This window comes from Ochotona princeps, chromosome 8 (genome assembly GCF_030435755.1).
Source record: "Ochotona princeps isolate mOchPri1 chromosome 8, mOchPri1.hap1, whole genome shotgun sequence".
NCBI classification, from domain to species: Eukaryota; Metazoa; Chordata; class Mammalia; order Lagomorpha; family Ochotonidae; genus Ochotona; species Ochotona princeps.
This window is the reverse complement of record NC_080839.1, coordinates 61,029,689-61,056,946: the sequence shown is the minus strand read 5'-3', so window position 1 is coordinate 61,056,946 and position 27,258 is coordinate 61,029,689. Positions and strand designations below refer to the sequence as shown.

Here is a 27,258-nt window from a genome sequence, read left to right as displayed (position 1 = left end):
TGAGATGCACATTCATAATCAGTCTTACACATGTATCACAGTTTACCCAGGTCATGCAGTAAATGGATTCAGCTTTCATCCCAGGGCTGTCATCCTTGACTGCACATTACACACTAGAATCACCAAGAGAGTTTTGAAAACACATTATTGCTTGAACGCCGTGCCCAGAAGTGTTGATTTAATTGGTCAGTGGTAGACCTCAGAAACTGCTATGCTTCCCACATGATTCTAATGTGTAGCCAGGTTGAGAATGAGGTTACTATGTCCCTATCTATATGGGAGGCAAGGGTAGGGCTTACCAACTTAACAGGCCACATTAAGCATGCTTCAGTTAAAAAGGTACTCATGCACCCTAAAGGAGTACATCTGTAACCCCTTGACATTTTGGCTAACACCAAGGATTTCTCTGGGGTGCCCATGCTCTGAGAATCCAGTGTTCTCCCGTCAATTGCCAGTTTCAGGGTCTCCAGCACTTCTAGAACTCTGAGTTCCAGGAAGCTACAACTTAACAGTCATTCACATAGTTTTGGTTATCAAGAGGCAAGACATGGGCCACACATCCAACAGGAGGAGGTGTTCCTTGCCAGCCTATCTGTGCTTTCTGTCACACTTGGGGAGTGTCTTCCACTATGGCTGTTCCCAGTGGATGGAGGGTGTTATGTGGAGTCATGCAGACAGCCACTGTGTGAACTGGAGGTAGTCACAATGATTGAATTCAGAGTTCTTCTGAGGATCAAACGAAGTAATGCTTATGAAGCTACTCAGCCCAGTGCCAAGGCAAGCAATTAGTGCCTGTCAACAATGCACAGAGAATACACTTGTTTACCTGTAGTAATTTGCAGAAGGAAAACACAAAGAGGACCATGTAAAGATGCCCTAATGGTGACCTTCACACTGCTAATCTGGACATGGACAGAGGAGAGTCCATGAATGGGAAAATATTTGCTTTTCTGTTTCTTGCTGAATCTCTCTTTCTCTTTGTCTTTCTCTTTCTTTCTTTCTTTCTCTCTTTCTCTTTCTCTTTTTCTCTCTTTCTCTCTTTCTCTCTGTCTTGTAGTGAGGAAAACTCCTATTCCTGGATCCCAGGGATCTCAAAGCTTTTCTTTCTCTCTGATGACGATACATAGATGGGCTGGACAGAAAAACAAAATTCTAAGCCATACATTTTCCAAAAGACTCTGGCATTCCCACACAACAATCTCTAAGATGTAGGTAAGGCTCTGGGAACCCAAACACCTGCCGCATAGGTTGTTGGGAACCTCTCTGCTTCTGCCACCAATCTCGAATCACTGCTACAGCCAGGGTCATAAATAAAAGTGGACCTTGCCCATTTGACAGTACAGTGAGGTTACAAGGGCAGAGCTTCCCGAGTGCTGATGTGCCAACGCGGCAAATTCAGGTTGTGAGAAATCCAGATCAACTCTACCCAAACCTCCTAATGTTCTTAACTTGATTCGTAGCTGAACAACACCCAGGGAAGAAAAATCCTCTCTAAGCTTTGGTAAATAAAAAGAAAAAAATCAATAAAATAATTTCCAATCTGTTCCTACAACTCGATGCCCCACTGATCAGAATGAGTCAGGAACCGACGCATTAGCTCGGAGAGAAAACAGCTTTTAGAAATAAGATTTGATCTAGTTGGCTGAGCAATCATTATGCTTGAAGTTCTCGGTGCCGTATTTGCCAGTCAATAGAGCACACAGGGATACAGACCACAGGGACAGCGCCTTTCATCTGGCACCAGCTTCCACACTGCAGCTATAATTGCTATCAAGATCATCAAACCATCCAGTGACTTCAGGGAAAAGCTTAATTCTTACCAAAATGAAACAGCAACAAGTTTGTAACAAAATAATAGAGTTCCCTTTGGGACTTGATTCTTTTCTTTAAGCTTATTAAATTGGTAGGCCCGGCGCCGTGGCCTAGCAGCTAAAGTCCTCGCCTTGAATGCCCCAGGATCCCATATGGGCGCCGGTTCTGATCCCAGCAGCTCCACTTCCCATCCAGCTCCCTGCTTGTGGCCTGGGACAGCAGTTGAGGACAGCCCAATGCATTGGGACCCTGCACCCGCGTGGGAGATCTGGAGGGGGTTCCTGGTTCCCGGCATCGGATAGTGCGCATAGGCCCGTTGCGGCTCACTTGGGGAGTGAATCATCAGGCGGAGGATCTTCCTCTCTGTCTCTCCTCCTCTCTCTGTATATCTGACTTTGTAATAAAAATAAATCTTTTAAAAAAAAACTAAAAAAGCTTATTAAATTGGTTATGTTATCTTTTATGAAGATAATTATTGGGGTTTAGTTCATTAGCCTTTGCCTTACCTAGCTAGCCCTGTTCAACCAAGTATTTGAGGTTCATCCCTACACCATCCCTCACCAATGACTGGGATAAGAGTATGCCTAAAGTCCCATCATGCAAGTAAACAGGAGCAGTATCTGTTGTGTTGACACAAGTCCAGTGTTGAAGACAGTGTCTGGGCTATGTCCTATTCTAGAATGATTCTTCTACTTCTCTGATTCTGGGGATGCCATTTTTTAGATATCCCATTGCTGTGCCCACTTTACAGGCTATCCATCCTAAGGAGTCTGTGCTTCAACTGGTCAATTCCAGCGGAGCCAGTCCTGGCTTCCTCTCTTCCACGTTTGTCCCAATATAGCCTCAGAGGGTCCACTAATACACCTGCCTGAACCCTGAGAAATGTTGAGTTTTCATTTTTATTGTGGTTGTTCTTATTAATTCCACTCTGGGGAAAAAAAAAAAAAGCAAACTCCTAACATCAAAGCATTTGAAGTAAAAGCTATATGGCCTTGGGCAAATCACCAAATACCACATCAGCCAAGCAGAACATACAGAGAAGTGAGCTGTACCTGCCCAGCACTAGCTATGTTCTCGTAGGCAAGTCAATTTCAGCTATCATCAATCAACTACACTTCAACTTTACCTTGCACAACGTGCCTGTAGAATGCAGACACATCACTTGTGACATGAGTATTGGCTACTAATACTCCTTTTAAGAATTGTCCTTGGTTGGGTGGGAGGTTGGGTGGGGCTTTTCACTTTGTTTCTCCCCTGACCTCAGATACAGGGAAAAATGATATTAGTGTGGAAACAATGGTATTACCCACTTTCACCCTGTAGCCCTTGACCCTTTGTATCCTAATCAACTAAGCAAGATTATTAAAAAAAAATTGTCCTTGGCCTACTCTGCAATGACCTAGGCAGTCCACAGCCAACAGCTGGCTGACCTGGGTTGTCCCTCTGCTACAATGACATCCGCATGGAACCACTTCTATTCCAGATTTCCCTGGGATCGAGCTAGAACTGGGCTCCAGTGGAGAGTACTGTTTCTCAGCAGAGCACTCTCCATAAGCCCCAGTGCAGGCTGTGCTTGTAGAGTACCTGCCACAAGGCAACAGGGCTGTTGTATATAAAGTGGGCCAGAGCAAGTAAACAGTGAAGGTGGGGAAACAAGTTTGGAGGCTGCTGAAACCTTCCAGTTAGGAGGTACCAGTTCTTTTCTGCTCAACGCTGAAAGTCTGACTTTCAGAATAGGGTGCTGCTGACAGTCACAAGCTCATTAACTCTGCTCCATGCATGAGAATAGACACAGGTGAAGCTGACACTAGAAGTTGTTTATTCCACTGAAAGCTGATACTCACAGAAAAAAATACAGAGCAGAAACAGAATCTTTGGTTTACCGGGCAAGCAGATTAGAAAAATAGATCATCTTTTGGTTCTTCAGTGAAACTTAAAACAGAATTCTGCTTGAGACACAAGGATGAGTCTCTTGGCCGACTATGATTTTGATTATGACTACATCATTGCAGGAAGTCTACATCCACCCTCTGCCCCTTGTGTCCCCTGGAGTTGGCCCGTGTTATAAGAATGCAACCTGAGCATAAAAGCAAAGTATATTGACTCCAGATCTGAGGCATCAAAGTGCATTCCCAAGAAAACAGGTTATTCAAATAGGAGTGCATATCTACCGTTCGCCAAAATAAACCAGTGATTCTCAAGCAGGTCTGTAAGAGGTAGCCTCAAGAATGTGGAGCTCTCTATAATTATTTTCTATTTCTAATCTTTACAATAATCCTTTAAAATTACATGAAGTGTAGTTGTATCCCAGGGATGGTCCCAGACAACTGAATACTGCCACGAGATGGCACCAACAAGTGAAACTATAGCCTTAATGTTAGAACTGGGTGTGGACCATCCTGACACCAAGCAATCCCACGGATCCAGAAGTGCTAGCTTTGCCTGAAGGGTGTCTCAGGCTAGAAACTTATAGACATATTCCCTGAGCCTACACATTTCCAAATTTGAGAAACACTGAGCAAGAGTCTTGTTTCTGAAGGTGACCAATGTGGACAAATTCCAGTAGTCAGTATGTTCAATGTGCCAGTGGTCAAAGCATGGCACTGCCACCTGGGTTGCTCTGCTGCCCACACAGAACAAAGGACACTGTAAGCTGCTGGGCAGGGGGAGGCACCCCTGGTGAAAAGCTGAATGAAATGAAGCATTCCCACCTTAGGGTTGTTATGTCCACTATCTTTGTTATTATTGTCTATTATTATTAAAATTCATACAAATTATTAAAGCAGTGCCCATATGAATGTTCCAACTTGAAAACAAGGCCTACTTTATTCCTGGATCTTTGAGAATCCAGCTGCTAAGCTCTTAGAAGATCTTATCTCTAACAGCAGAATAACTGTGTATGAAGCCACTGAGATGGTCCCTTAAGGAGCTTATAGGCGAATAGAAAAAGGCTCAGGTGATAGTGACTATCTGATCACTACCCAAGTCTGCACATTCATAGGTGCCACAAACGGAAAGAAAGGGGCTGACTGCCTTAAGAGTCCAAAGGGTGATTATCTCTGAAAGAGGGGGCGGGGTTGAGGCCACAGCAGGGACTAATGACAATGCTTTGAATTCTAATCTGTATGACAGTTATCTGAATATCTATCTATTTTTAAGATTCATTTGGGGCCTGACATGATGGCTCAGTGGCTGAATCTTCACCTTGCGTGTGCCAGGCTCCCATGTGGGCACTTGTTCATGTCGCAGCTGTTCCGCTTCCCATCCAGTTCCCTGCTGTGGCTTGGAAGGGCAGTAGAGGATAACCCAAAGCCTTGGAACCCTTTATCCACATGGGAGACCTTGAAGAAGCTCTTGACTCCTGACTTCAGATCAGCTCAACTCTGGCCATTGTGGTCACTTGGGGAGTGAGCCAGTGGAAAAAAGATCTTTTTCCCAGTATCTTTTTCTCTGTGTATATCTGCTTTTCCAGTGAAAATACATAGATCATTTTTAAAAGTTATTTTTGTACCTGAAAGGCAGAGTTACAGATAGAGGAAAAGATACAGAAAGAGAAAATTTCCATCCACTGGTTCCCACCTCGCCACAAACGGCCACAACGGCCAGAGCAGAGCCAGTTCGAAGCCAAGAGACAGGAGCTTCATCTGGTTTTCTCACATGGTTGCATGGGCCCAAGGACATGAGCCATCTTCTGATGCTTTCCTAGGTATGTAAGCAGGGAGCTGAATTGAAAGTGGAGCAGTCGGGACTCTAACTAGTACCCATATGGAATGCCAGTGCCATAGGGGGTGATTTAACTTGTTGCACAACAGTTCAGGCCCTGGGAAGATCTACTTTAAAGCCATTTAGTGTGTATGTGCATGCATTTCTGCTTCAGTCATAGAATTTAATGAAGCACTATGCTCTTTTTTAAAAAATATGAGTCAATGTGACCACTGTTACGGAAGAGAAACACTACTGGCCTGAGATCCATTCTGCCAGCTTGAATCAAACCAGGCTTGGTAAATCACATAACCTCTCTGAGTTTCAGCTTTCCTCTCTGTTAAATAGAAATATCATCAGTTTTCCAAGGTATTGCAATTCTAAAATGAGACAGCCCATGTTTTTTGGAGTATAAATCATTTTAAAAAACATAATTTGCTAATTAATATTTCCTATGATGATTATTATATCAGAGACATTGTGCCTATGACAGTGAGTTGCCTAGGACTCACGTTCCACTTGAATCAGTTCATCAGTTCTGTGTCACCAGGCGCATAACTGAAATTCTCACCAGTCGTGGGCTGGCCTCTTCTCCAGCTTTAGCTCCTGGACGGACACAGACTCTGGGCTTCTGCCACACAGAGTCCTTGCACTTCCCTGTGACTTCCTGCTCACAGATTCTTGGCCAATACTGCCAGCTTATCACTCCTTCACTCATGGAACAAATAGTTACTGAGCACCCACTGTGTGCCAGGCACTGCTCTGGGCCCTGGGGACAAGTGCCTGCCTGGATGGTGTTCCCACTACTCAGACAATAGTTCATCCTGTCCATCGATGGAAATGCCAACTTGGTACTGCATTTGCAGGCCAATGCTAACAATCACTATTGTAAATTGAGGGCTTTGAATGCAGCTGCACAGATCCAAGCACTTTTACGTAGAAATGTGTTTCATTACATTTACCACAGTTAATTCTCTCAAAAACCATACAAGGTTGGGCCCGGCGGTGTGGCCTAGCAACTAAAGTCCTCGCCTTGAATGCCCCGGGATCCCATATGGGCGCCAGTTCTAATCCCAGCGGCTCCACTTCCCATCCAGCTCCCTGCTTGTGACCTGGAAAGCAGCTGAGGAATCCAATGCTTTGGGACCCTGCACCCGTGTGGGAGACCTGGAGGATGTTCCTGGCTCCTGGATCGGCACAGCACCGGCCATTGCACTCACTTGGGAAGTGAATCATAGGATGGAAGATCTTCCTCTCTGTCTCTCCTCCTCTCTGTATATCTGACTTTGTAATAAAAATAAATAAATCTTTAAAAAAAAAACCCATACAATGTCATCACTATCAACCCACTTCGAACATAAGGAAATCAAGCACAGTAAGGCAAAGTATCTAGTACCAGGTACTAGAGCTGCTATAGTGCCAATGGGAGTGCTGGTCCCCTCTACATTACCCCAGCACCCAGCCTCACAGTTAGGAAACAGTGTAGGCATCTGGGAGATAGAACAGAGGTGAGGGGGAAGGATAACCATTTGTCTTGCAAATAATAGGATAAAAGACCTGTTGTAGTAGGGATAATCCTGAGAGAAGAAAGAAGTTTTCTTATCCATATTTCTACATCTATTGCTGCTTCTTTCACTGATCCCCTCCCTCAACTTAAGCTACCTAGGGATTCTCCAATTAATTATAGCATACTTTAATTAACGGAATTGTTCAAGCTTGTCTGTGTTCACTCATTCAAGCCCCAAAAGACAACCTCATGATTCAAGTATGGGTATCAGGGACTGTGGGATTCCAGAAATCTTCCTGTCAGTAAAGTCTGGGTCCTCCAGGTGTGGAATACCCCCTAGGAAAGCACCTGTCAAAGCAGGATTGGGCCCACTGAGATCACCTGATCCAACAACAGTGAACTGGAGCACTTACAGGAAAGAGAGAGCTCAGTAGCCAAGCCTTGGAGACCTGGGTGTGGGATTGTAAGTGCTAGGTGGATTATACAGAGACTGCAACACAACAAACACCACACTATGTGTGGAACTTCTGGTTAAGCATGCCAAGTCAATAAAGGCGACTGTCTATGCTTGCTCCTCCAACACTCAAGGATCTTCAAAGAGTTCATGAAAAACACATACTATGAGAGATTTCTCAAAATATTTGCCTCAAAATTAACTTTTAAAAGAAATGACTTATTATTTCAGTGGCACAAAGAGAAAGAGAGATTTCATTTGGTTCACTTTTCAAATGTCCACAATGGCAAAGGCTGCGGTAGGCTGAACTCAGAGTCAGAAACACAATTCAGGTGTCCCATCTGAGTGGCAGAAACCCACTTACTTGAGCTGCCACCACTGCCTCCTAGGGTCTGCAAGGAAGCTCCAAGAAGCTGGAGCAGACAAAGTAAGGAACTGAACCCAGACACTCCAGTGTGAAGCAGGAATCTTAAACGGCTAGACTGAACGCCTGTTCCTGGACTTTTAATTCCATTTCTTCCACACACTGTGTTGAAATATCCTCATAAAAATGGCACAGTCTTTTACACACACACACACACACACCTTGAAGCAAACAGAGCCAACTCTGAGCTTAGAGGAAGGGGTACAGTGGGTAATTCTAATGGCTACAAAAAGGGATGGGGCCAGAAAAGGGAAGGACTGAAGGCAGTGAAGAGGCCCAGCTTCAAGGAACCACAGGGCACCACCACCACTGCCATCACCCTGCTTTGGCTTGGGGGGAAAGTTTTGAGATTTGGTCCAATTGGGGAGCAGAGCCAAAGAGGATGTTCTGAAGACAATGGACTTCGCAGAAATGGAGTGAAGGAATGCTCTGAAAACAGAAGCAAATGAAACTGCACAGGAGAGAAATCCTTGGCAGAGTTCTTTGACACTATTGCCTTTGACATTATTATAAGTGGTGAGTTTCTTTAACTTTTTTGTTGCTAGTGACTGTTGCTACATAACCAGTAATCTAACCAAAGACATTTAATGATTCAAATCCCATATCTGTGAAATCTTCTGAATTTGCTGGACAATCACACCACCTAAAAATATTGAGAGATGTTTCTTTGTTTCTATTCATTTTGACCTTTCTTTCCTTTTGACTCATTTCCCTGGCTAGAACTTCCAGTGCAATGTCCAGGAGAAATGATATTAGGGTACATTGTTTTCTCCTCCTTGCACTTAACTGGGAAAGCTTCCAGAATTTCATTATTGATTAAGTTTATGGTAGATATTTACCTTTTTTATAAGCTCCTGTTATTAGAATAAGGAAGCTGCGTTTTAGTCCTGGTTAGCTAAGAGGGGTTTTTTAATTTAAATAGATGTTGAATTTTAACAAATGTTTTACTTCATTTATTGAATCAATCATATGATTTTTCTACACTATTGTATTAATTTGGGAAATTGCATTGGCCGATTTTTTAAAGTTAAATACACTTGATATCCTACATAAATCCAACATGGTCATGATGCATTATCTTTTATATATTTGGCTGGATCAGTTTGCAACCATATTGTGGAGATTTTGCATCAATATCCAAGGGAGAGATTTATCTGAAATGTTACTCCCTTAGTACATCTGAATGCATCCCTGAGCTTCTAGTTCACTTGTTGCACACTGGATAAAATGTATCATAATGTATAGGGCTGCTGTGAGCATTAAACAAGAAATATGTGTGAAATCACTTAGCACATCCCCTGGCACACAGTAGGTGCTCAAATTCTATCCAAAAGTTAGAATAAATACCATCTCTAATCAGTTCAAATGTTAGGAAAAAAGTATGCAAAACTATCTCAACAAAAGCTTCATTTCTAAAAATCAGTGAGTAGGATTTGATGAACAATCTAACACCTTACATATGTTCTAGAACCCAGAGAAAGCACAGCTCAGACCAAGAAAAATAAAGGAGAGTGTCTAAGAACCCCAACCTACACACTGACTCACTCTCAGCATAAATTCTAATCCTACCCTCTCTATAAACGTAGACCTGCAGCAGACAGCCTAAACTAACGGCCAGAAGCCCATCCTTTATGGCTCTGTGAATTTGCATAAACCTTCTGGGCTGCAGATTCCTCAACTGTCTAAAAAGCAGCAATAATTCCCATTCTGCTTATTTCATAGGGTTGTTGTGAGCATGAAATGCAAGGGTTTTAGACAAGTTGACACCAACCACCCCCAAAAAACAATGTATTCTTACTCATCTTATTATCAGCAGTATGCTAAGTGTGTTCTAAAGCTTAGATCACTTTATATATAAATGAACTAATGAGGTAGGAACAGATACAGAGAAGAAAAATGATAAAGCAGATTTTCTAGGGTCCTACTCATCAGTGGTACCCCAGGATTTGAATCCAGACAGCCTGTGCTCTTAACCTCTGGCTTATGTAAGCTTAGAAAAATGCTGGGCCTCTACTCTAGCCAAAAACTTCCATGTTCTGTGTTGTGATAAGACAGATAGTTCAGTATTAAGAGCCAATATCATTGAAAACAAGAACATCTACTAAAGAGAGAAAAGAAAAATGCTCCTTTTTATGACTATCCTTTTTCCCTTCTGAGAATCATTTCTGTTCTATTTCATTTTTTAAAAAATTAAGAAGCACTGTCACAGGAAATGTTTCATCTCATAAAACTCTAGCTAATCAAAAGTTTCCTTGGCCAATTGCCCCAGCTGTGCAACTGGAAGACATTAAGACTTTAGGGAACCCACAGTTCTCTTGTTAATCTAATACTAAACTGTTCTATCATCTCATTGACTCAGCAATTGCTCTCTAACCCCAAGTAGCTTCCACCTCTGGACATCCCATGTCAGGTCTCTCTTGTCTCATTGTATGGTCCAAAAACAGCCACAGAACTTCTCAGAAACATCATCCCTAGACATATCTGATGTTGGTAATTCAGCCACAGTCTCACCTCAGAGCCAGAAGCTGGAATAGAAAGCATCCCAGCCTGTGGGCATGAGTAAGCCATTGTGGCTCTCCAAACCTCGACTTCTTCATTGGCTTAATTAATTACATCAGCTGCACCTGCTTCCTGAGCTGGTGTGCGGGCCCATTCAGGCAATACCTGAGATGGTGTGCTAAGACGAGCAGGGCACGGTGCCCAGGAAGAAGCAACAATCAAGTACAAAAGAGAAACAGCAATGCCTGAGACCTGGGAATCTTCAATTTGCTCAAGAGAAATCTCAGAATGTGTGCTTCTCTCAATCGTGTTCCATTTCCCGACCTGGTTTTCTCTTCTTTTTAACTTTCCCTCATCTTAAGTTGATTTTTATCCTTTTTGGTGAAAAAATAACAACAAAGAAGTCAAAAAACACCTCAACCAGAAAACCAGACACTTGAACTTGTCTTCCCATTCTCTGTTACCTTTGTGGATCGTACCCTCAAGACTTCCAGCTTAACTTTCCCTATCTTTCATATAAGGGAGGCTTATCTATGCTTGAGACCAGAAACATGAAGAATGTTTCTACACAAAGACCTCCTGACCCTCTCCTTACCTCTTCATGAAGTTTCAGATACTTCTCCATCCTCCATTAATCAGTCAGAGGATATTCCATGGATGCCTGCCACTGTGCTAGGAATAAGAATAGAAAGTCGGGCTCAGTGGCACAGTGGCCTAGCAGCTAAAGTCCTCACCTTGAATGCCCCGGGATCCCATATGGGTGCCGGTTCTAATCCCGGCAGCTCCACTTCCCATGCAGCTCCCTGCTTGTGGCCTGGGAAAGCAGTCGAGGATGGCCCAAAGCCTTGGGACCCTGCACCCGTGTGGGAGACCCAGAAGAAGTTCTTGGTTCCCGGCTTCGGATCGGCACAGCACCGACCGTTGCGGCTCACTTGGGGAGTGAATCATTGGATGGAAGATCTTCCCCTCTGTCTTTCCTCCTCTCTGTATATCTGACTTTGTAATGAATAAATAAATAAATAAATCTTTAAAAAAAAAAAAAAGAACAGGAAGTCAAACAAGGCACACACTCTTTAAGAAACTTTGCATCTGACTGCAGGGATGGGTGACTAACTCAACAGACCAAAGCAGTCAGACATGACTGGTGATAAATGTTACAGAGGTGGGAACACATGGAGAGATGCCCGTTCTAGTCCAGGACTTGTTATGGGGTGCAGCCAGTGATAGTGGGCAAATGAAATTTGGCTGGGTCCCCTATCCTCTGTCCTGAAGGTGGGTCTTAACAGCATTGGAATAATTCAATCCTCAACCACTTCCCCCATGTCCTAATTTAGCCAGAATATTGGATACAGACAAATGCAATTAGTCTAGGCATTTTCAGCTACAAACCCAGTTCCTGTTCCTGCCCATCCCAGTGAGCGTCAATTAACTCCTTAACTCACAACACATAGGTATTCGCTCCTGCCCACCTGTGACTCACCTATCAACTGAGAGGGGATGGTATTGCATTGTCGTGTAACCACTCCCCTCACAAGCCCCTTTAAAAGGTCCAGGAAGCCGGGGCTCTCTCTGGCTCTCTCTTTCTCTCTTTCTTTCTGGTCAGGTGCTGCCATTACGCTAGCACCTCGGCTCTTGGCTGACCCAGGACAGGTGATCCCCTGAGCATGGTCCCTGTGTACTGCTTAGATAGAGCAATGGTTATAATAATGTTGTTTCTGGTTTGTGTGCTGTCAGGAGTTCCAGGAGGGGTGAGGCCTAGCAGTAGTGGAATGTGGGCAGAGAAGCCAGGGAAAGGTGAATGTCTGCAGCTTTGTAAGTACGTCCAGGTTCTTTGCAAGTGTGTCCTGGTTATTCGTTGCATGTCTCTCAGGATAGCTTATATTGTTGGGGAAGCTGGGACATAGGTCTTCAGCTTAATGGACAGACTTAAGGATAATGACCATTTGCTCCTTTTGGGATTATGATTGGTTGGATTATGATTGGCTGGATTGCTTTATGGACTTGTGATTTGCTATTGTGCTCTATTATCACCAAGCTTTGTTAATAAAGACTCCTTAATAAGCCTGAGACATGTCTGGTGTGATCCCGCTAGCACCCTGCAACAGATTTTGCCCAGGGAAGGCGTTACAGGGGAGCATAGTGAACAGGAGAGTGAGGCTCCCAGGCTGGAAATGGCAGGTGCAAGGGTAAGGAAGCATGAATGAGTTTGGGCCTTGGAGAAAAGTCCCAAGTAATGACTGAGTCTAAGCTGACTCTGAGAAAGTTCTGCAAGCTAAGCCATGAAGATGAAGGCAGACAGCAGTCAAGTCACTGAGGATGTCATTTGTAAAGTTAAGAAGCCATGGGGAAAACACTGCTGTAGGGGAGTGAGTAGCATCACATTTCTGCTCAGAAGGTTGCATTGGTAGCTGGGAGACTGAAGAGATTTTGACCAGAAGCTTGAGGACCACTAAGGAAGGGCAGCTGAGTCAGTGGTTTAGAGAATGAAGATAAAGGATGGATTCAGAAAGAAGAAAATGCAACTCTAAAACTTCCCAGCCAATTGCATGTGGCTAGGGGGAGAAGAGGCATAGTGGCAGGCACTAAATAAGAGAAAGTAACCTCGGTGGGATTGCTCCCAGACTTCTGGCTGTGATATCCAAGCAGAGGGAGGGAGGTACCATCAGCAGAGCTGATCCCAGCAAAAGATGAGACTGTTTTTGTACACATCAAAAATGACCAAGTGAAGGAAATTAAACAAAAGGGACTAGCTGCACTGTGGGATTCCATTTTCATGAAGTCCAGAAAAGGCAAAACACGCAGTAAGACAAAGCAGATTGGTGGTTGCTAGAGGCTTTATAGGTCAGGGTAGAGGACCAATCACAAAGTTGTGCAAGAAGATGTTTTCCAGTGAGAGGACACTGAAAACAAAGGCTAGAGCAGTGAGGGGGGAGTGCAGTTTCAATGACCAATATCTTGATGAAGGCAACAGATATACTACTATAAATAACATCACAATTCTTGAAACCATTCCTCTCCAATACAAATACTTCAATAAGTGATGCCCTTCGGATATTCAAGCAGAGATGGCAACATGAAGAGGTCAGCGTGGGAAATACAGATTTGGAACCAATGATATGAGCAGATTGTATTTAAGGTAGAACAGAGACCAAGAGCAGCAACCCACGAAATGAGAATATTCAAGGAAAAAGACCATGGTAGAAAACCAGCAGGTGCACAAAGAAAAAACAGTGGGCAAAAGGTGAGTGAGGGTTCTTAAAAGAGGAGCAAAATCAGCAGAATGAGTGCCCCCAGAGAGGTCCAGAGAGACAAAAGCTAAATTGCATCCACTGGCTTGTCCATCTGAAAGCTTCGGTGAAATCTAATCAGAAATTTTCTTCTTCCTCATTCTGCTATTACAGTAACTACTTGTCTGTGACCCTGAGATGGTGGTTTCACAGCATTTTTTTTAGCAGCAAAATATTTAGAGAGAGATAATAGGAAACTTCCCATGACCAATCACAAACGTGCTGACTTCTAAAAATATATTGTCACTTGGTTCTGAAATTCAATTTCTGTACACTTGGCCCTGGGTAGATGAGTACCTTCCCTTACCACCTGAGTATGTTGCTCAGGTGAAAATGGAAATGAATTAGAATTTTATAAGTACCCTCTACTTGAAAGCAGAGGCTTCAACAGGTATTGGCTGACGTCACCAAGACTGGCTCCCAGAAATTTTAAAACGGAAGTGGGCACAGCCGGGAAACCCAGACTGGCCATTAAGGCTGACAGGAAGAGAATATTTTAGAGGGTGGAAGACAGCACATTATTTCAAGGCTAAGAGTGACATCCAGTGGTCACCAAGATCAGTCCAGATCCTCAACAACCCTTCCTGTTCAGGAAGAGGTGCTGACTCCCTGGGGTTAAATCGACCAGAGATACCATGGGGTTCTACAGGTCCAAGGGACAACGAGGCCAAGGAGGAAAGTTAGGTGGCCATGGGAAAGTCTGTGGAACATGGGAAACAGAAGCTTGCTTCTCCTTTCCCGCTAGGACCCCGGGAAAAAAGGACTATGACTCAAGCCTTTCCACACTGTTCTTCATGGCAACTTGTCCAGGAAAGCAGAGGAAGCTGCCACAGCCCGGCTTTATGAAGACAGAGGCACACCAAGCCTGGGCTATGGCTCAACAGGTTAATCTTCCTTCCTGTGCAGCCAGCATCCCATATGGGTGCTGATTCATGTTCCAATTCCTCCACTTTACAATCAGTTCTCTACTTAATGGCCTGGGAAAGCAGTGAAGGATGGTCCCAGTCATTGAGATCGTGCATCAGATTTGGAACAGTTCAGCTCTGGCCACTGAGGTCATTTGGGAAGTGAACTGGTGGATAGAAGAACTCTCTCTCTCCTTCTCTCTATAAATCTGCCTTTTCAAATAAAAATAATTAGACCTTTAAAAGAGAAAGAAAAAGAGACAGCTCTCCAAACTTAGGCTTCTTGGTCCTAAAGCAAGTGATCATTCAAAAACACAATACTTGTCAGCTTACAGTGGGGGATGCCCTAGAAATGGAGATGCATATTCAGTCCCACGTTGGGAGCCCCAGACACTAAATCAAGGTCAGCCTCCAAGATACACCAAAGTCATTTGGTAAACAGATGTTTCAAGGCATCCACTGTATGGGACAGGTTCTTTATGTCCCTGTCCTTAGCAAGTCTACAATCTATCCAGTGAGAGTGATAAGCATTATGTTTTATGATGGATATGACAAGCAGGCCTGGGGTGCTGCAGCGATAGGTTTGCAGAGGGGAATTAGGTATTGTGTAGAAACACACCTATTATCAATGAAGCAGGTGGCCTCAGCCCTGGGCAACTCAAGTAGGACACTTGGTTATATCACCAGATCACCTTGGACAAATTGGCAGTGGAGAAGCCATTCCAACAAAGAAAATGCACCTGGAGTGAAACAGGAAGCAGATAATATGCTGAAACCCCACTGATGGAGTGGTCAGTGCCCTCTAGCCATGTTAAGAAAACAAGCAAATAACGATCAAGCTCCTCTCCAGCCCAGGGGTGACACATGCTCTACAGGAAGTCACTGCCCTTGCCAACAGGAACTGCTATTATGGCAGTGAAGAGAGAGCATCTATCTCACAGCTCCCTCAGCACCATGAAGCGACAGAGGAACCAGAAAGTTAGTCAAGTAAGAAATGCTCTCTCTCTCTCTCTCACACACACACACACACACGAACCCACAGATGTCAGTGATGCCAAGAAGCCAACAGCTCTGCCACTTCTGATCAAAGATAGCCCAAAAGAAATCAATGCTGAAACGCCATTCAAAGCCCTGTGGCAGGATAGGACTTTATGCTGATTAACCAACCTGGCATCCCCATGGCAAACCAGCGGTACAGAAAGTGGAGAGCTCAAAGCAGAGAAATATCCTGCACAGGAGGAGGCCCACAAGAAGGCAGTTTGAGGACCAGTACTTCCTGTGAAAAGGAAAACTACAGATTGCCAAGATGAGTGGCGAGAGAGGGGAACCCCTGCTCTAAATGACAGCTTAAGAGAGGACGAATGTCCTTTTCTATGTGTGGCTAACCTCGTAAGAAAATAAGGGAAACCTGCAAGGTCTGTAAACAAAGTGAGAACTGAAAGGAGACTGGGCCTGCTCTGGCTCAACAGCTCCATGGGAGATCCAGGTGCCTGGATCCTAGGTGTAGACTGGAAGCAAGACTTCCACCCAAACCCAGCCCCTCCAAGGAGCGCCCCCTTGGGGAGCAGACAGGTCCTACAGCAAATTCCTGATTTGAGATTTTGTTTTACAAAATAAAATGAGTCTCTGGAAATTTACATGTCTTTCCCCCAACAAGAGTGGTTTGAAAACATTTCCCAAGGGAAAAATTAAATGTTTCTTGGTCAAAATCATCCTGGGTCCCTGGCAGATACAAACAGGAAATCACTCAGATCCCTCAGGACTGCTGAGTACCAAAAACACAAGAAAACAACCACCAGAAAAAATGTGAAGACTTAATCCCCAAAGATTCAGATATTAAAATGAGCAGACAGAATAAAGAATAAGTAAAGGTAGTAGAGTATACACCATGTCCACAAAGGAACCTGTCCAGGAATGCTCGTGGGAGTTTTGTTTACAATAGCCCAGCCCTGGAAAGAGCCCAAACGTTCATCCACAGGAGAATGCATAAACAAATTGTGGTCTACTCATTCAATCAAGCACTCCTTGGCAAGAAGTAAAAAAGGCCTAAAGGGATGAACTTCCATGTGGCTGAATCTCAAAAACAAAACACTGTGTTAAGAAGGCAGGTTCAAAGGCTCCCCTTGGTACTTGGTACTTGCTGCTTGGTACTGTTTAGAATTCAAAACCAGACGAGCTGATCCTATGGAGCTGGTGCAAATGAAGCTGCTACATGGGATGCCACATTCCATAATCAAGTGCCAATTAGAGTCCCAACTGCTCTGATTCTGATCCAGCTCCTAATACTGTGCTTCAGAAGGAAGCAGATCATGGCTCAAGTCCTTATAACCCACGTGGCACACAAGCAGGGAGTTTGGAAAATTCTCTCTCTCTCTCTCTTTCTTTCAAATCAATCAATCATTTATTTTTATTTTTTATTGGAATGAAAGATTTACAGAGAGAAGGAGAGAGAAAGAGAAAAATATTCCACCTATTGGTTCACTCCCCAAGTGTCCACAACGACCAAAGCTGAGCCAATCAAAGCCAGGAGCTTCTTCCGGGTCTCCCACATGAGTGCAGGCTCCCAAGGCTTTGGATCATCCTCTACTGCTTTCCCAGGTCACAAGCAGGGAGCTGGAAGGGAAGTGGACCAGCCAGGACAAGAAACAGTGCCCATATGGGAAGCAGGCTCTTACAGGAGAAGGATTAGCCAAATGAGCTATCATGTTGGACCCCAGAAGATTTGAAATTCAAAAGTAACAAGCAAGCACATCATATTAGGAATGCAGATATTTTTAAACAAACCAAATATATGAGGTCAGAATTATATATAATGTTTAATAATTTTCCTTCAAAAACAACATATGAAACAAAATTTAAGCACAAGTCAAGAATCTTGGACCCCTCTACAAATCCAACACTGACATTGTAGTGACATTGTAAAAGGGAATGAATACTTCTGGTAAGAACTTGTCTAGAGAATGTTTGCAAAGCCTAATATTACTATCTGTGATTACTGTGAATTCAGTGAAGGGCTTGTGTTTGTGCCATGCCTCCATTTGTGTGGTTTGGACAAAGTTTTAAACATTCAATGAATTGCCCTCTAAGTTTTCCCATGCATGATTTCTTCTCAGAGCTATTTCCATTGTGTATTGTTATGTGAAATTTGCTTTTATTTAATATTGATGTATTTCAATTGCTGTAAAACTGTGTTTTTATATTCTTCATAACCTAGTACCTGGGTTTCCTTTGCTCTCTGACTATTCTATCCACTAGGCTGAGGTTTCTGTACTTTGCTTAGCGACCCTGGTGCTGAACTCTGTAAACCACATTTCTGATTCACAGTTCAAATTTCTGTCAAAAGGAGATACTAAAGGCAAAGTGCAAGGATGGAAGAAATGGAAGGGATACTGATGGTATCTTTATATTATAATCGGACAAAATGCAATTTGAAAGGAAAAACATTAGTAGAGATTTTTAAAGGTCATTATCTATTCATAAAAGTTTTACTTCTCAGAAAAATAGAACTAACAATCCATCATCAAACTATATCAAGCAAAAGTTGTATAAATTAATAAATTTAATTTTGTGGGAAAATCATTTATTGCACCCTGCTCAATTATTGAAAAGACTGAAGTCAAGTGAAGTTATAGAAGACTTGAACAATACACTAATAATCTTGGCCTAATAGACAGCTATTTAGAAACTGCTTCCCAAACAATTAAGAGTAAACACATGGTCTCTAAAAGTTCACTAAAATGTGTATTATGAAAAAAATATGCATAGATTTCAAAATTTTTGGAATGAAAATGAATGCCTCATTTAATTACATTTTTCCACAAGGTTTCTGAGTCAGCCTTTTATGCATTCTCTTCAATCTCATGCTGAATTATTACAAAAACTGGCCACCTAGAATGAATGCCACAAGTCTCTATTGATTTACAAGAATATATGCAAAACAGTCCATATCTTCATAACACCAGACAATGAAACAAGCAAGGAAATAAGCAAGCACTTTCAAATACTTAATACTGAACACAATACCTGATTATCCCCAGTGGAGAATGAGCTCAGAGACAAAACTAACTAGACACCTGAGAGGTGGTTGTTAACTTTCAACTGAAGTAACAGATCCCTCACTCAAAGATCAATATTGGAACATCTGAGTCAATGTTTTTCTTCAATTAAGAAAGTGAAAAGTACAATTAATAAGTAAAGATCTAAGTAATGCAAAATACTAACTGGAAATGATAAGAAAGGACCAACCAAGTACTATGCTTTCTTCTTACTATTATTGAAATAAAAATTACAATAGGTGAGATAAACAAAAGGACTGATTCAGCTAGAAAAGAAAAAGAACTGGTGAGTTTAGAAATTAGACTGAGCAAAATCAAGCAGAAAAGAGATAAAGGGTTTCTCAATAACACTAAGAAATGTTATAGCTCTTTCAGACTTTGTCTAGTAGTTTTCATGTTGCAGCTGGAAAATCCCCATGGAAACAAACAAATACACAAAAACCCATTGAGAGATATGGAAAATGATAGTAAAAGTGCCAATATCTTGGAAATAAGAGGCCCAGAAGAAATGAAAAAATATATATGATGAGGAAATACTTGAAGAAATAAAACTTCTTATCATGATGGAAAATAACTAAGACTGAAAGGGCTAAAGGAGTATCAAATAGTAAAGTGAAATGTAAGAGTAACGAAATGGGGAGAAACAGATCAGCTAACATTTGTCACTGGAGATTTTAATATTCTCTTTTCAAAAAACTAATAAATCAAGTAGATGAAAAGAGGCAAAGCTATGAAAAACTTGAAAATGCAATTAATAATCTTGAGCTATCAATTGATGACTCTGTGACTCTTTGGCCCAGTCCTAATTTACCCAGGACAGTAATGGTCAATGCCTGTTGTCCTGGTTTCCTTCTTGCTTGTAAGTGTGTCATAGTTTGCTTAATACATTATATGACCAGCTATTGGGTACATTTAGAACTCTACACTTAATATGACAGTATATAATCTCCCTCTTTAGTATACATAGAACATTTACAAAAATAGGCTTATATTAGGCCAGAAAGGAAACCATCATAAATCTATTCATTTAGTCATTTTTTCCTCTGTAAATACTTTCCGAGCACCTACTGTGTGACTTGGCATGTCTCTCTACAGCAAAGGTTGCAGCTGGCACCAATTCTAGTGCAAGTCACTCAGCTGTTACCTAACAGTTGGTATCTCTCAAAATGACAGCCTGGAAGTCTTGCAGTGCACAACCTACTTGCCATGAGCAACAGCTTTGGCTACAACAATGAACAAAACTCCAAAATGCATATCCTTGTGTTGCTCATACTTGAGAGAATATAGAAAATGAAACCATCTTGGAGGTTCCAGTCTAAGATCTGATGGCCTCACTAGCGTGGCCATTAATGACGGTGGCAGACAGCAGTTGCAGAGCATGTATAGAAGAAGGCTCTCACAGTGAGCCAGGAAGCAGAGTGGCTGCACCCAGCTCAGCTTTTTACTACAAGCCTTTCAGGAAAGTTACCTTCCATGGGCATGCTCAGTGACCTAAGGATTCCCACCTGTTCTGCCTTCTATATACCACTATATTCCACTCTCCTTGTATCAATTTGTGACCTTGGGGTTTAAACTTCTGTATGAGTTTGGGGGCCAGTTATTCAAATCACAGCAGGTTTTAAAGAAGATGATGAGTGATATAAAAAAGAATAAATCAGATAATGAAGATATGAGTATCAAACACCAGAGCTGAAGAAGTGAAGGGTAATTTTAAGTAGAGCAATCAGCATGGGTTTACCACGAGGGTGACATCTGAACAAGGAAGTAAATGAGAAAGGGAAGTGAGCCATGTGGGTTTCTCGGGGGAAAATATATTCTGCGGAGGGCACAGGCACTGCCAAGTCTTACAGTTGGATTCCAACTGATACATTAAAGAGAGAGTAAAGAAGCCAGTTCAGTTGGATTTCGAGAAGAGGAGGAGCAGCAATAGGTGGTGAGGTTGGGATGGTGAGTTGAAACTTGTGGGGCTGAGCCTTCTGGGTCATTGTAAGGATACTGGCTTTTCCCTGAAGGGGACTGAGGTCTCTAGAGAATCTTGACTAGAGCAATGACATCACCTGATTTGTGATTTTAAAGGACAACTTAGGCTGCTGTCTAGAATGGACTGTATGGAAGCAAGGGTGCCAACAGAGGACATTGTAGTACTGCTGCTGTAATAATCCAGATGAAAGAGGAGCCTGTGTTGTACAGCAGAGGGTTAAGTGGCCTCTTGCTGCTAGGCCAGCATCCCAGGTCAGAAGGCCAGTTTGAGTCCCGGTTTCTCTGCTTCTGATGCAGCTTCCTGTGAATGTGCCCGAGAAAGCAATGGAAGATGGTTCAGATACTTGGGTTTATGCCACTTATGTGGCATCAGAATGGAGTTCATGGCTTCTGCTTTGGGCCTGGCCCAGACTTTGCAACTGTGGCCATCTGGAGGTATGAAACAGCAGATGGAAGATCAGTCTGTGTGTGTGTGTGTGTGTGTGTGTGTGTGTGTGTGTGTCCCACACTGCTCTCCCTTTCAAATAAATAAATAAATGAATCCTTAAAAACCTAACAGTCCAGATGGAGGGATAGATCAGAGTAGAGATATAAAAATATATTAAAGTTCTCGTGCCCTTCCGGGCCCTGTACTTGCTAGTACATACAAGAATCTGGTCTGAGAACACCTCAAAGTTTCTTTGGAGATCTCCCCAATCGAAATGCTGGACTCAGAACCCTAACCAAGAAAAGACAGAAGACAGAACAGGTCAATCAACCATCTCAGCTATATGTTGGCAGCGAAATATGGGGCAAACAGAGACTCTATGATGGACTATGTCAATCAGTGGATCTTCAAAGACCTCATCGTACTTGGAGTGGCAAGATTGGCAGCGATTCACAATTGGTGAACCATCAAAACCACTTGAGCAAGAACCTCGAAGCATGCCCTACATCCGGGACTTGAAGAGGGTGGGAAATTGGGTGGGCTTTCTCCCTTAATACCCCCCTTTAAACATGAAGGAAACAATATGGAAATAATAGTATTACCCACTTCCCTATAGCCCTTGAACCTTTTTACCCTAATTAACTATGTAAAGATTGTCAAAAATATAATAATAAAATAATAACAAAAAAATAAAATGCAGGCAATTAAAAAATACATATTAAAGTTCTGAAGATATTTTATAAGTAGAACTAAAATATACTCCTAGCATTGGATGTGGAATGTGAGACACAGGGTGAAAAAAATCAAAGAGGACTCACACCCCAGAAATTTTGATCTGGGGGCTAAAAGACTGAAATCAGCTGATGGTTTTAACCCCTGGGTTGGTTCTCTTCTGAGCCCCGACCTCTATTGGAACCAATGAGTATCGCATCTCTCCCCGGCTCTGCCCATCACACTCTTGTCCCTCACCTAAACCAGTGGGAGGAGTGCTGGTCGGGTGTTGCATTCCCTGCTAGCACAGGCCATTTCACCTTGGCATTTTGTGTTTTGTACTGTTTTTTTTTTTTTATCGCAACCAAACACGGCCAGGCCCGGAGTGATGGACGGTGGCGGGCACTGTGCTTACTAGTAGTACATGTAGGAGCCTGGACTGGGAATGCCTCAAAGTTTTTTTTAGGGGGATTCCCCTGAACAAAATGGAGGAATCAAAGCATTAATCAAAAAAAGATGGAAAATGGAGTAGATGAATCAACCACCTCAGCTTTATGCTTGCAGCGGAAAACTGGACAAGGGGAAACCCTAAGACGGACTATGTCAATCAGTGGACTCTGCACCAGCCTCATCATACCTGGACTGTTGCTGATGATATGTTGGAGCTTCTAATTGATCGAGGTGACGCTCTGCTGGCTCTGCCTACAAACCTGAGAGGGCCTCCCTAAGAGGCGGTTGAACTTGAACTGGACAAGTGGGATGCTGGACTCTGTATGGTGTAAACTTTTAATTAGGGAATCTCAACGGAACTTGAGCTGTGGTTATGCATCAAGGTGAAGGAATTCATGATGGGGGAAGGGTTTGGGGTGAAGGGGGGGGAATCCCAGTACCTATGAAATTGTGTCATGTAATGCAATGTAATTAATGAATAAATGAATATTTAAAAAAAAAAAAAGAAGTGTGCATTAGACCTTTGCCATTCTGCAGACAATAAAACTATTTAGAGATGTTTGCAATTAAAAAAAAAAAAAATGAAAAGCAAAAAAAAAAAAAAAAAAAAAAAAAAGACTGAAATCATTAACTAATGCATGCGGAGGACTGCTTTATTGGAGGTAAAGCAGATATTCAGGCTCAAGAACCGTTAGGGGCAGGTGAAAGCACAAATGCCGATTAGACAACCACACAGAGATGTTTTCAACAGCACTTGAACATACAAGTATCTAGTTCAGGGGTATGTTTAGACTGAAGCCAAAACCTTCAAAGTTATTAGGACTTAACACATGAGACAGAAAGATGAGAGATCCCAGAATGGAGCCCTGCCAGGTATGCTCTAGCACAAAGAAGCTGAAAGGAGAGATCATTTAGGAAAAGGCAGGAAGGATACAAACTGGAACTTACAAGTGTCAGGTTGAGGAAACAAAACTCAGAGAATCAGAGGAAGAATAAAGCACCCAGTGCTTACAGGGTGCAGCCCTGGAAAGCAAGGAGTTGTATAGAAATCTATAAGAATTGCCTTTGAGGGCCCAGCGGCGTGGCCTAGCGGCTAAAGTCCTCGCCTTGAAAGCCCCGGGATCCCATATGGGTGCCGGTTCTAATCCCGGCAGCTCCACTTCCCATCCAGCTCCCTGCTTGTGGCCTGGGAAAGCAGTCGAGGACGGCCCAAGACTTTGGGACCCTGCACCCGCATGGGAGACCCGGAAGAGGTTCCTGGTCCCAGCATCGGATCGGCGTGTACTGGCCCGTTGCGGCTCACTTGGGGAGTGAATCATCGGACGGAAGATCTTCCTCTCTGTCTCTCCTTCTCTCTGTATATATCCGGCTTTCCAATAATAATAAAATCTTTAAAAAAAAAAAAAAAGAATTGCCTTTGAGTGTCTAGCAGAGCACAGATCAGGGCATGCTAGCTCCACCTGGGTAATGTGAAGAACTACAGGAAACACAAAATGCTCACACAGAGCTGGGAGTAGTGTCTGCTCCCACTGGCTAGAGAGGGAACTCCTTAACTCACATAGCTTTGTGAGGAGAGCTCGGGAGTATTTCCTCTGGGCAGTGAGGAAAAAATAGTTCTGGATTAAACCTGGCCCTGAAAACACCTAATAAATCCCAGTCCTGCTCACTGAAACAATGACTGGGGCAAGAAGACACAGGCGTTTGCACAGCTGCTAAGCCATCTTATACCACAGTGCTTGGGTTAGAATCCTGGCTCTGCTCATGATTCCAGCTGTCTGTTGATGTGAGCCCCAGAAGAAAGCAGGTGATGGCTAAAGTACCTGGCTCCCTGATATGCTCACAGGAGACCTGGAGTGAAATCCCAGCTGCTGCCTCTGGTCTGGTCGAGCCGCTGCTTGTTGCAGGCATCTGGGGAGTGAACTCACAGATGGAAATTTTCTCTCTCTCTCCCCATCCCTTGCCTTTAAATGATGAGTAACTTCAGATGAGGCTAAGTAAATGCCTCCCTGGGAAAGCAGAGCCAGAGAAGGAGCTGTTCTGGCTGACCTGCTGACCCTTTCACACCTTCAGTCAGACTCAAGCCCTTTTCCTACAGGAGGCATTAGTTCCCACTCCCAGAAAGTAACCCAAAGGCAACTACCCAACACTCAGCAGGAGATGCTGTCCTTGTAAGAAGGCCCCAAACAAAGGAGTGTTGCCTGGGATTCTAAAACAAGAGAGAAAGCCAAGTTTGTAGCTCAAATTATTACATGGCAGCTAACAACCTACATTCCATAATGCATGGATCCTTTTGACAAAATACAAATGACTCTACCTTATCTCAATGCATGAAGTGTTTGGGGCGGTCCTGTAACCATGGTTGCAAAACATGTAAATTCTTTGCTTCTCCCTAGGTGTGGACATAGATTTCAAGCTCAGCAGGTTCAACTAGACCATATTAAGGGCTGCTGGTTTGGGATTTTTTTTTTTTTTTTTTGCTTGTTTTTGGTTTTTTGGTTTGTTTGTTTGCTTGTTTTCAAAACCAAAGATCCATAGAAAACCAAAAGCATGGTGGACTTTGTCAATGTCCTGCCCCTTGGCAACCTCCCCTGTACATAGGAAGACTGCAAACACTTGTACTCACTCCATCTACACTACCAAAGACTGCCAGTACTTGTGGCTTCTGCCCAAGACTGATGCCCCCAGGGAAGTCAGAGTACCTCAAGGGCAGTTCCTCTGAAGGAGCCTTCACCCAACACCAGGGAGTGTGTGGTGGAAAAACACCCAACTTCCTCTGGCCTGGATGGAATCACTCTGAGGTATGTCCACCCCATCCCCCAGAATCCCCAGCAAGACTGGGCTGCAGCTGCTCACAGTGGCAATGTGTTTAACCATTGATGTCGGATCATCCTCTTCCCATTCCTGTTGCATCTGCCCACTCTTCCACAAGAACTTTCTAGAATCACTCCACCATACATGAAGTGCTCGCATTCAAACTCTTATCTCAGTGTTCACTTCTGCAGGCATGCAAACCCAGCCAACAGGCACACTGCAGACACACACATGAGTGGATGTTAAAACCTGAAGGGTTCTCAGAGCCGGTTAGTTCCCTCTCCAACATGTTACAGACAGAGTGAGGGACACCCAGAGAGCACAGGATCAGGGCAGAGGCAATGTCAACAATGAAAACGGACAATACCAAGGACAAGAAGAGGCCCAGACACATGGGATTTGGGGCTTGCTAAGGTTAGGCAGTCTGCTGACGCTGAGTGCGCTTGTGTTGGAGTGTGTATATAAATACACAGGTAATTGTGTAATTATACTCTCAGTAAATATAGTTGGCGAATTAGTTGTTCTCATTTTGATGATTGCGATCCATTTCTGTACCAAACAGTAGCTTAAGAAATTCCCAGCTCATACTTAGAGACAAATGAACAAGAGAAAGATAATGGTTGATTCAGAGAACTGAGGAGTCTTCCAGACAGTCTGTCCACACAGGGTTGGGGGGATGCACTCACACTTGCCCCTCTCGGGGCTCCTCTCCCACACTCGACCCGCAGGGCTGTGCACTGTTGTGATGTTATTATGCACAGCAGGAGGGGCATTCGGTGCTGTTTGCCTGAACTCAGCTACTCCGCAGTAAGGTTGTATGGAGTAAGAAAACCTGGGGCTCAAGCCCCAGTTGCCACACAGTGGCAGGCAAAGTCACCTTGTTGTCTTCCCACTTGGAAAATGGGATAAAATCTAACTGTCCCTCTTAGAGTCATAACACTAAGTTCTAGAACAGTACATATGTCTGATTCCTTCTGAGCCATGCTGGGCTCCCGGTAAACTCAGCACACACTGATGGATAAATGAGCTCACCTGATGGACATGGGAGGCATCCGTTACTTTAGCAAATATGACAGCCTGTGTCTTTTCTGAGAACGGTCCCTCCCTCTCCCACTCTATTCTTAACTCCATCATGACTCCTGTAACCACCCATCCTTCAACCTGATAGTTTCCCCAGGTCTTCCCAGCCAATGTGGAGTTGGCTGATGCTGACTACAGTCAACCAAGCTACAGACAAGAATCACCATGATTGGGCCAATGTTAGACACAGCGGGTTAACTTGCCACATAGAACAATGGCCTGAATCCTGGCTATTCTACTTCTAATTCAGCTTCCTGCTAACACATCTGGGAAAATAGTAAATGATGGCCCAAGAACTTGAAGGTCCCTCCCACCCACATAAGGGACCAAGATGGAGTTCCTGGCTCCTGACTTCAGCCTGAACCAGATGACTAGGCAGGCTTTTAGGAGACAAATCAGTGATGGGAGATGTGTGTGTCTGTGTGTGTGTCAGTTACTCTGTCTTTCAAGTAAAAAATAAATAAATCTTTTTAAAAGAGGGGGAAAGGGTACTGGCATGGTGGCCTATCACGCTAGTCCTCCACCTGAAATACCGGCATCCCAGATGGGCACTGGTTCATGTCCCAACTGCTCCACTACTGATCAGGTGCCCTGATTATAATCAGTGAAAATAGCAGAGAATGGTTCAAATCCTTGGACCCCTGAACCCACATGGGAGATCTAGAAGAAGCTCCTGGCTCGTGGCTTCAAATTGGCTCAGCTCTGGCCATTGTGGCCATTAGGGAATGAATCAGTAGATGTAAGATCTCTCTCTGTGTATCTTTCATTCTGTCTCTTTATATCTGCCTTTCCAATAAAAACAAATAAATCTTAAAAAAAAAAAAAAAAAAAAAGAAGGAAAAAAGAGGATACCTGTGGCTCTCAGGTGTCCTAACCACCCTGACCACATCTTCCACCACTTCTGGGTTCCCAGGACTTCCCAGGACCACCGGGTGGGCACAGAAGCCTCTCCTTGTGGGAACATCTAACAGACCTGACACCAGGTGCAGGGCCAGGTCTCCCAAGGGTTAACTCCACAGCTTAGCTTGTTTCTCAAGAGGTGTTGTAACAGGGCATGCAATCTCGGCATGACACATTTAGCCCCCCAGCCTAACCGCAAGTTCCTGCTTCCCGTTTGTCAAGTTATGTCCCCAGGGGATTTTAGGGCCAGCCAC

The 27,258-nt window shown here is 43.5% G+C and overlaps 1 protein-coding gene and 1 non-coding gene across 2 annotated transcripts in view; one reads left to right on the top strand and one right to left on the bottom strand.

Moving 5' to 3' along the window:
* Window positions 1–27,258, bottom strand: part of ALK (ALK receptor tyrosine kinase) — an 878,396-nt gene that overhangs the window by 827,453 nt on the left and 23,685 nt on the right. The gene's annotated exons all lie outside the window — the stretch shown is intronic.
* Window positions 19,001–19,062, top strand: LOC118760755 (U7 small nuclear RNA). Its single transcript, XR_004996968.2, has one exon. It is a non-coding gene; the product is annotated as a U7 small nuclear RNA (small nuclear RNA).